This window comes from Amblyomma mixtum, chromosome 4, assembly GCF_055824585.1.
Source record: "Amblyomma mixtum isolate Tamu chromosome 4, ASM5582458v1, whole genome shotgun sequence".
Taxonomy (NCBI): Eukaryota; Metazoa; Arthropoda; class Arachnida; order Ixodida; family Ixodidae; genus Amblyomma; species Amblyomma mixtum.
Genome location: NC_143015.1, coordinates 110,653,821 through 110,662,732, shown reverse-complemented (window position 1 = coordinate 110,662,732; position 8,912 = coordinate 110,653,821). Strand labels below are relative to the sequence as shown.

Genomic DNA, 8,912 nt, shown 5'->3' with positions numbered 1-8,912 from the left:
CCATCGGGGAAGGATGTTGGCGCAACCAGAATCCCTTACCGACAGCTCCGAGTTTGTGGAAAAGAGCAGCAGTTTAAGGATAGAGCAGGATACAGCTTAAAGAATTAGCTGTGGTTGAGCTCTGGTTAAACGTGGAGTGACGCGAGAGCTATAGCTGGCGAAATGGAACTCGCGAGTCGAATTGGAGTCTTTCGCCGCCACGTTTCGCTTGGCGTTCCTCCTTCATTTTCGTCCCTGGACGTGAATTCACAGTAACTCCATTATTTCCTTTCCTCAATGTCATTTTCTTCATTAAGGCCCCTCTTTCTGTTTCTTCTTTCAATCTCACTTCCTTCCTTCCTCCACCGAGATATGCGAGACAGTTACTGTGTAATTTCCTTTCCTCAAATACAATTTTCATTTTCATAACGGCTTCTCTTTCGTCTTTCACTCCCACTTCCTCCCTTCCTGTACGGTGCGGTTCGGGTGTCCACCGCGGCGGTTGCTATGCAACGGCTCAAAGTCGGTGCGACCATGGCCGAGGTGCTACCATCATGAAGAGTGCCGCTGTGCTACCATCATGCTACCAACCACGGCGAAAGTGCTACCATCATGAAGAGGCGAAGCGGCTGGCGTAGTGCAGTTATCGCTATAAAAATATAGACGAGTGCGATTTTCTGACAAACTTGTTCACGCCTCCTTTCGACTCTGTCCTATCGCTGTTTTACGCTACAAACCACAGTTTCCCGGTAACATTTCGTCCTTGATTTTTCTGCAGCGCCAACGGCGACGCAGCATCAACCGCCGTTGGGCGGTGCCACTGCCTACTGCTTTAGACACAAGTCCACGCATACTCTTTCTCCTGCCGACGGCAGTGCACCGCTACCGCCGCACGCGGACCCCAGCGACGCCATGGCGAACGACCCAGATAAGCCGCAGGTGTCGGCGGCTAGGCCGCTCGACGCTCCACAGCAGCAGTCGGCTCTGTCCTCGAGAAAACCGTCCGACGCTCCGGCGGCCTCGGGCCTCCAGAGCTCTGCCGCTGCGGAGGAGATGCGCGGTCCGGCTGCCCACCATTCCTTCCTGTCAAATGCCAGGGAGACGAGCTGGATTTCCAGAGGGAAGAAGGGCATGACGGATACGTCCACCGGCAGCTATGGACATCCTGTTGGGCCCTTCTCGGCCAAGGCTGGGGTGAGTGCGTTGTGCGCTCAGTTCGTTTTCCAGCGAGGGCGGCTTCTGAAAGTGTGCCTGTTAAGCACGAACTATTGAGGCGAAAGCCTTTCATGGCTCATACTCTCACCCGTTAGCAGAGGGTGTCACACCTTTGGCAGCGTTTGACCCGTGTTAACCCGGGAACTAAAAAGGATATGAGAAAACGAATGGTCGTTTCCGATAGAGGAGTGCAAAATGATCGTAGCAGTTAAGTTTCATGACTTTATTAATTAGTTTCACGACAATAGACAACATTCATACGATCAATGAGGTGATAGAGAAATGTGCAGAATATAACCAACCCCTGTATGTAGCCTTCATTGATTACGAGAAAGCATTTGACTCAGTGGAAACTTCAGCTGTCGTGCAGTCATTGCGGAACCAGGGTGTGGAAGAGTGTTATATGAATATATTGGAAGATATTTATAACGACTCCACAGCTGCTATAGTTCTCCATAACGTCAGCAATAAAATTCCAATACGGAAAGGTGTCAGGCAGGGAGACACGATCTCGCCAATGCTATTCACCGCCTGCGTACGGGCTGCTTACGGGGCCCGAAATGGGAACAGTTGGCGATAAGTGTTAATGGAGAATACCTGAGTAATTTGCGATTCGCTGATGACATTGCCTTGCTAAGCCACTCAGGACAATAACTTCAAAGCATGTTCAATGAGTTAGACAGGCAGAGACGAACAGTGGGGCTAAAAATTAACATACACAATACCAAGTAATGTTCAACAACCTAGCAAGGGAACGGCAGTTCTCATTTGGTAGCGAGGTGCTGGAAGTAGTGATAGAATATGTCTACTTAAGGCAGGTAGTGACCGCAGATCCGGATCATGAGACGGAATTAACTAGAAGAATAAGAATGGGGTGGAGCGCATATGGCAGGTTCTCTCAGATCATGAATGGCAGTTTGCCAGTATCCCTCAAGAGGTAAGTATACAACAGCTGTATCTTACCGGTACTCACCTATGGGCCAGAAACGTGGAGGCTAACAAAGAGGGTTCAGCTCAAGTTAAGGACAAAGCAGCGAGCTATGGAAAGAAAAATGGTATTATTAACGTTAAGAGATCGGAAGAGGATGGAGTGGGTGAGGCAACAAACGCGGGTTAATGATATTCTAGTTGGAATCAAGAGGAAGAAATGGGCCTGGGCAGGGCATGTAATGCGAAGGCAAGATAACCGCTTGTCCTTAAGGGTAACGGAGTGGATTCCAAGAGAAGGCAAACGTAGCAGGGGACAGCAGAAAGTTAGGTGGGCGGATGAGATTAAGAAGTTTGCGGGGATACAGTGGCCGCAACGGGCAAAGGACAGGGTTAATTAGAGAGACATGGGAGAGGTCTTTGCCTTGCAGTGGGTGTAGTCAGGCTGATGATGATGATGAGTGGAAAAGTAAACCGACCTATTTCCAGTATTGGGCCAATTCTACGTGCTGCTTTGGTTTTCGTCCTGTGTTCCGAGTCTTGTCGTACGTTCGCCGCAAAAGAGCACGCAGCCTTTTCAAAGTCACCTTCTATTTCACCCTTTTCTTGCAGCTCATTCGTCGGAAAAAAATCGCCATCGCTGGGATCGCTTCCGTCGCCACAATTTTGCTGCTCGCGGCCCTCGTCACCTTTGTGTTCAGGGGTCACACCCCGCCTCCAGCAGAGAGGAAACACTGCGACAGCCTGTCCTGCCGTTTGCACGCGGAACTCCTAACGAGAGATCTCAATAGGAGCATCGACCCGTGCGAAGACTTTTCCGCCTACGTGTGCTCCTCCTGGTTGCCCTCGACGTATCGAAGGGAGCACGTCAAGACGCCCGTCGACGACATGGCCTTCGCGCGGCACGCCATTTTCGGAGAACTGCTCATCAAGGGCGCCCTGAAGTTCCCCGTGGCAGCCAAAGCCCTCGACATGTACAAGTCCTGCATGAACGCACGGGACCACGGCGGCGCCCACCTGCCGCAGTTCCTGGCACTAATGCGGGAAATGGGTCTCAGCTGGCCGGAGCCACCGCGAGCCGACGCGAACCCCCTGGAGGTGCTGGTGGCGTTGTCCTACAGGTGGCAGGTCCACTTGTGGTTCGAAGTCCGCGTGCTCGTCCGGCTTGGAAAATGGCTGCTGGCGTTCAGCCCCGCTCCGTCGCTGCCGTTCCTCTTGAACCAGTACGAGGCTGTCAAGGACCGTAGCAGTTACGCTGCGTATTGGATGGGATACTACGGAGACCTCAGCCTCAACAGCACGGCTCCCGTGGACGATGACTCCCTCCAAGATACCATCGAGGAAACACGCAACATGGAGGGCACCGTGCTGATCAAGCTTTGCGAAATGATCTTTACTCGAATGAGGACCCCGGCTGCATTCTGCCTTGAAGACATTGGCAACCACTCTCAGCCAATCAGCTCGGATACCTGGATGAACCTTCTTCGGGAAAATGTAGCACTGAGTCCAGAACTGGCAGCCACTGACGACGTAAATCTGAGCGACGAGAAGCTCCTGAAGACCGTCGGGGGCTTCCTCGACGACTACCAACGAGCAAGACTTGTCAGCCTGTTCGGTTGGACGTTCGTCCATATGTTCGCGCCCATTGGCGAGCCCCGGATGCTTCTACGACGTTTCGGCGCCAGGCACAAGGTCGACGTCTACCGTTCCCAATTCTGCAGCTTCCACACCGAGTCTACGTACAAGGCGCTTGTCCTCTAACTCGAAGTCGCCATCGACAACAGAGAGAAGGACCGGGAAGTCATTGGCGCCGGATTCCAGAGGCTGGTCACAGTTGCCATCAAGAAGGTGGAGGGCGTAGCGTGGTTGGACGAGGACAGCAAACGCGTCGCCAGCGAGAAGCTGAGGTCGGTGAAGATGCGAGCCTGGCCTGAAGAGCAGTTGCTGAACAACGAAGCACTGGTGGAAATTTACAAGGACTACCCGAGCACGGGGAAACTGTTCGTCGAGGTCTGGATTCAGGCACGCAGGGTCATGCACCGTGCCAGCGAGAGAGCGCGTCGCATCAACGACTCGCAGGTTTACTGGGACGCTGTGAATCTCGCACACAACTTCCCGCCTTCCTACCCCATGCTGGACTATGTTCTGGGTACCCTCGATGTACCCATCTACATGACCTATCCTCCGCTCTTCTACAGTGGCGGCACGAACTCCATGTTTTTCGGCGGCCTCGGGTACTTGTTGGCGCTTAACTTAGTGAAGGCTCTGGACAAAGAGGGTGTCCGCTGGCTTCCGAACGGCACGGAGGTGGACTGCATTTTCTCCGACGAGACGAGAAAAGCTTACCAGGAGAGAGACAGCTGCCTCAGCTTCCACGGTTTGGCCAGCGTGTTTCCCGAGTTGCCGGCGGCGGAGATTGCGTACGCGGCAATGGAAGACGCCGACAACGGCGAAGGTGTTTACGTCGGAAAGTACATTTCAGCGGACAAAGCACTCTTCATGACCATGTGTTACATGTCCTGCACTGTACATGGCTTCCACAGCGCCTTCGCGTCAGACTGTGACATCGTCGTGCGCAATTCTGCGGCATTCGCGAGAGCGTTCGAATGTTCCAATCTTTCCAAGATGAATCCGCAGAATAAGTGCAATTTTTTTGGCTGACCGGTTCCCCTGGAAAGCTTGCATGTTCGGGATGCCGGGACATTTCATGAGATGCCATTCCGTATTCGCCTGATTTTCTGCATAGGACTTGATGACGATCATAGACTACGCTGTGGTTTAATGACCATGCATTCACTCCTGAAACAGTCTACTTTTATGTCTAGTTTAAATAATGTGACCACTTTAGCTATTAATGTGCTCCCGGGATAGCCTTCATTTGGAACTTGTGATATATTTTGTTTATTGTTCTCGTTAGCTACCTGGAGGACAGTGCCAGCGAACAGCACGTTCTGCTCCGCTCCAAATAGGCAGATTTAGGGCAAATGCTCAGAACTGGCGTCACTAATGGCACGCGCTTTCGGATTTGCTGGTTCATCAGGCCAGGCATAATTCAAGGGCGACATATATGCCGGTGCGAAAGCGCTTATAGTGTTGTTCCTTCTAGGTTGAATGAGCAAGAAATTGTGTGCTGACTTAGTCCGGGCGATCTGTGGCGTACACAGCGCTATAGCCGTGGCCACCGTATTAGCCGTTTACACAAGTCTGGTTTACGCTCAATAGCAACGCTGTACGAATTTCAGGGCTGTTATTCCTTTTTTTTTCTGGCCATTGCTGCTTCGTGGCCGTGCAGCTGGGACGCGGACATGACGTCGTCTATTTTGTCAGCTGTGCGCATTTGTGTCGTGGCTTCCTCAGTTTGCTGCATCTCGGCCACTGTATTATCCGAACTGTCTGGCTAACATCATTTGTATGTATGCAATAAGCGACTGTCTTCTCCACGCTGTCAAACTGTGTACAACGCTGTTTACGTTTCCCCAAGTGTCCATGTGCTGCTGACGGCCAGCCAGATGCTTTCTTGACAGGGATCGATGTATTGGTAGTGTCGAGGAACTGATTCACAGGGGCATTTTTATTTGTGCACCTTAATAATCGGAATCGTTTTTCCCTTGAACCGTTTCAATGCTTTGGTGTTTTGTTCCTTGTTTATGCTAGGAAGACAGTTCTCTACCACCAAAAAATCACTGACGCTTCAACGCCGTGCTTAGTCCTTCACATGACCATGCGGTAAGGAGGGCCCATATACTCCGTTTCATACATAGCTGTCAACGCTGCCAAAGGTACGAAAGTAGTCCGCTGCAAAAAACAAGCAAAATGTACCCGTACGCCTCGCGTCGTGGCTGAGTGGTACGAAGCGCGCGCCTGTGTGTTCATTTTACAAAGGGCCTAGGTTCGACTCCCGGCTTGGCTGTTTCTTTTTATTTATTTTTTATTTTTCTTATAATTATCATTAGGTAGAAAGTCAAAACTGTCAAACTCTAATGCCTACTTTGAAAAACACTGCGCTATTTACTTGCGCTGCTTACTTGTGGCGACGGACGTGATTGCGAAGTGCTGTTCTTGGGCGTTCAGTGACTCTTTTGCATGCGGCACACAATGAATCATTAATTGTGTGGTGATAGAATTCAGTGCGGCGTCGATAATTCCGAGCAGCCTCGGCTCGCGGCAACCCGGCTTTGATCGGCGTACTCAGCGGCTTTAAAATGAGCGGCATCTGATTCGGGAAGTCTCCACATTTGAGCTGTTGTCACAAGGAAAATTCTTTGAAGTGCTTCCGTTCGTAGTAATGTTTTGTATTAGATGTCGGATTCGGTGTGTTATGGGTGTGAGCTAGTGCGGTGAGATGGGGATTGTTGAAAGCTGTGTATTTGGGCCGTGAGCAGAGATGCCGCTGCGCAGGTCATCGAACGCAACAAATGGTGTCGTACATTAGCGCACTTGCCGCTGCAGTTGACATTGTTATTGTGAGAAGCCGACGACGAGGTTCCGTGGTTCGTGAATAGGGCACACAAAGAGGTTGACGAAGCTCGCTGTTCCTTCTCCACACAGTAGCTCCTCATCGTCCTCTCGCGGTAACAATATAAACGAGTAAAAATTCGGGCTTCTTACACACCAATTAGATGTAAGCGCAGCGTGAGTGAACGTTGTGGCTGGCATTTAATTGTTGACACCCGCTTTCATGTTTTCAATCGTTGTAAATATCATCTTTGTAACTAAAGTTGTCCATTTGCTCGATCGTAATCTACTATCGTTGTTTTTCACTGCTGCCACAACTCACAAGAGTGTAGAAACTGGTGCTGTAGGTTATGGAATGGTATATATAACATTTGCTACGCGTATCATGTGAGTGGCCTACAGCGGTTGTACGGTCGGTGATTTTTACAGAAAAGAGAACAGCGCACCAGGTCTCGGAGGAAGGAAATGCTTCAGGTGAACCACTCAAGCAGACGTCATGACCGGCCGGCCTGCGCGGCCGGCCTAGCTGCGAAAACCTGATACAGGAGGGACCGGAAAAAACAAACAAAAAACTAAGGCACTCTGTTTTGTAGAACATAAAAGAAAAAACAATCTTTTTGCAAAATAAAACACCGTTATCATTATACTGCAATATCAACCAACATTTGCTTTAATTTTGAGTTCATTACGATTTTTACTTTTGACGCACTACATTACGATGCGGACGAGGAGCGCGAACAGGCGATGTAGCCTTGGCTGCGTTGACTGCTATGTATGAAACGGAGTATAGTAACCTTTGTCCCATATAGCTCGGCGCCACCAACGGCAGTGGCCTATAGAATAGCGTTCGGCAATGGCGACTATGCTCTGGTTCAATAGGATCAGTCCATGGACCTAAAGACTCAGTACTAAACTTATGATAGGTGCAGGGTGGTCAATCTGTAAGAAGTCCAGGGCCGACTCGGGCCCAAGGCTCAATGGCCGAGCACGGCCCGAGCTCCGCCTGCCAAGCTCGGCCCGGTGCCCGGCCCGGGCCCGCTCCCGGCGACAGTGCTACGAATAGGCCAGTGTGTGCTGGTAGACTCGTCCTTTATTAGTGACGCTCGAAAAAGTTTCCTGGTAAACTGAAAAACGAGATTAGGAGCGTTTGCCTGTTCGCTTTCTTGAAGGATGATCTCTTGTATCGAGGAACCCGTCTCGACAAGGCGACGGGGCTGCGGGCAAACAGGCAGCCTTCGAAAGCATGGAGACTTCCACACTGTCCTGAGTGTGGGTGACCGCTATTCGACCAAGACGTGGTATTCCTGCAACTGAGTGCTTGGCCGAGGCTGCTATGGTGCAGGTTCGGGAGCCTGAATCTTGTTGACATGCTGGAGAGGATTCACCGGTTGTCAGGCAAAACTTTGAATATAAATAGGTCAGCTAAGCAGGAAGGAATACGTGGGTGTGGAGTGTGGGAGAGAGAGAAAATGTGGGCTTGAAAGGCTGTGTCCAGCTGGGAGAGGTAGCATGGTATGACTGGCTGCGTTGACGTGCAAAACAGGGATGAGTGAATTAAGCAGCGTGAGAGAACGAAATACCAAGGGACGGAAAAAAGAAATTAAAGGAAGAGAAAATGTGGGAGGGTGCGTAAAAACTACGAAAGTGAGGGGAGGGGAGGGGAGGCCCTGGTATTTCCATCTTCCATGCTGCTTAATTCCTTTCACAATTGAATGAAGTAGTGGCCTTTGCACTTAACGTGCAAAGGCCACTACTGGATCGCAAATACATATATAGTACAGGAGAATACATTTAAGACGTGCTAGCTAGCAGGCTGGTTAACTAATATTCAATAGTTGACTTTCTGTTACTGTCAGGCTCCGTAATTATTGAGAAACGTGTAGCCCACCGAAAATAATACCCATATCAGTTTCTACAATTTCGAGAACGCGATACCCTTGGCGCTGTAGCCGAACAAATTTTGTCTACATCGCACCAAAATACATGAGCTTCCGAGAAGCTTGCAAGCAGAGCAACCTCTCAGTGCACGTAAATTGTCAAAATGACGAAAAGTCGTTGGTGGTCTGCTAGCGTAATGGTACAGCGCAATCTACGTAATCCACTGACATTCGTGAACGCCAATTTTATATGTGTGTTTTCTTCCCTTTTTGAGACTGTCCGCCGCTGTAAACAGAGGAAGAGCCTCAATAAACGCTAGTTGTAAGTTCAACGGTGTGTCTGTGCCTCTTCTCGTCATCGTAGTATGCGCCAAACAGATACTATGCGGCGTGTGGGCCGTATGCGACATGTCGTAAATAGACAAAGTAGACGCTTGGGCATGTTGGTTAGACGTTATC

The 8,912-nt window shown here is 50.3% G+C and overlaps 1 pseudogene; it reads left to right on the top strand.

Moving 5' to 3' along the window:
* Nucleotides 1–1,032: 1,032 nt before the first annotated feature.
* Nucleotides 1,033–4,782, top strand: LOC149347850 (endothelin-converting enzyme 1-like; annotated as a pseudogene).
* The last annotated feature ends 4,130 nt before the right edge of the window (nucleotides 4,783–8,912 follow it).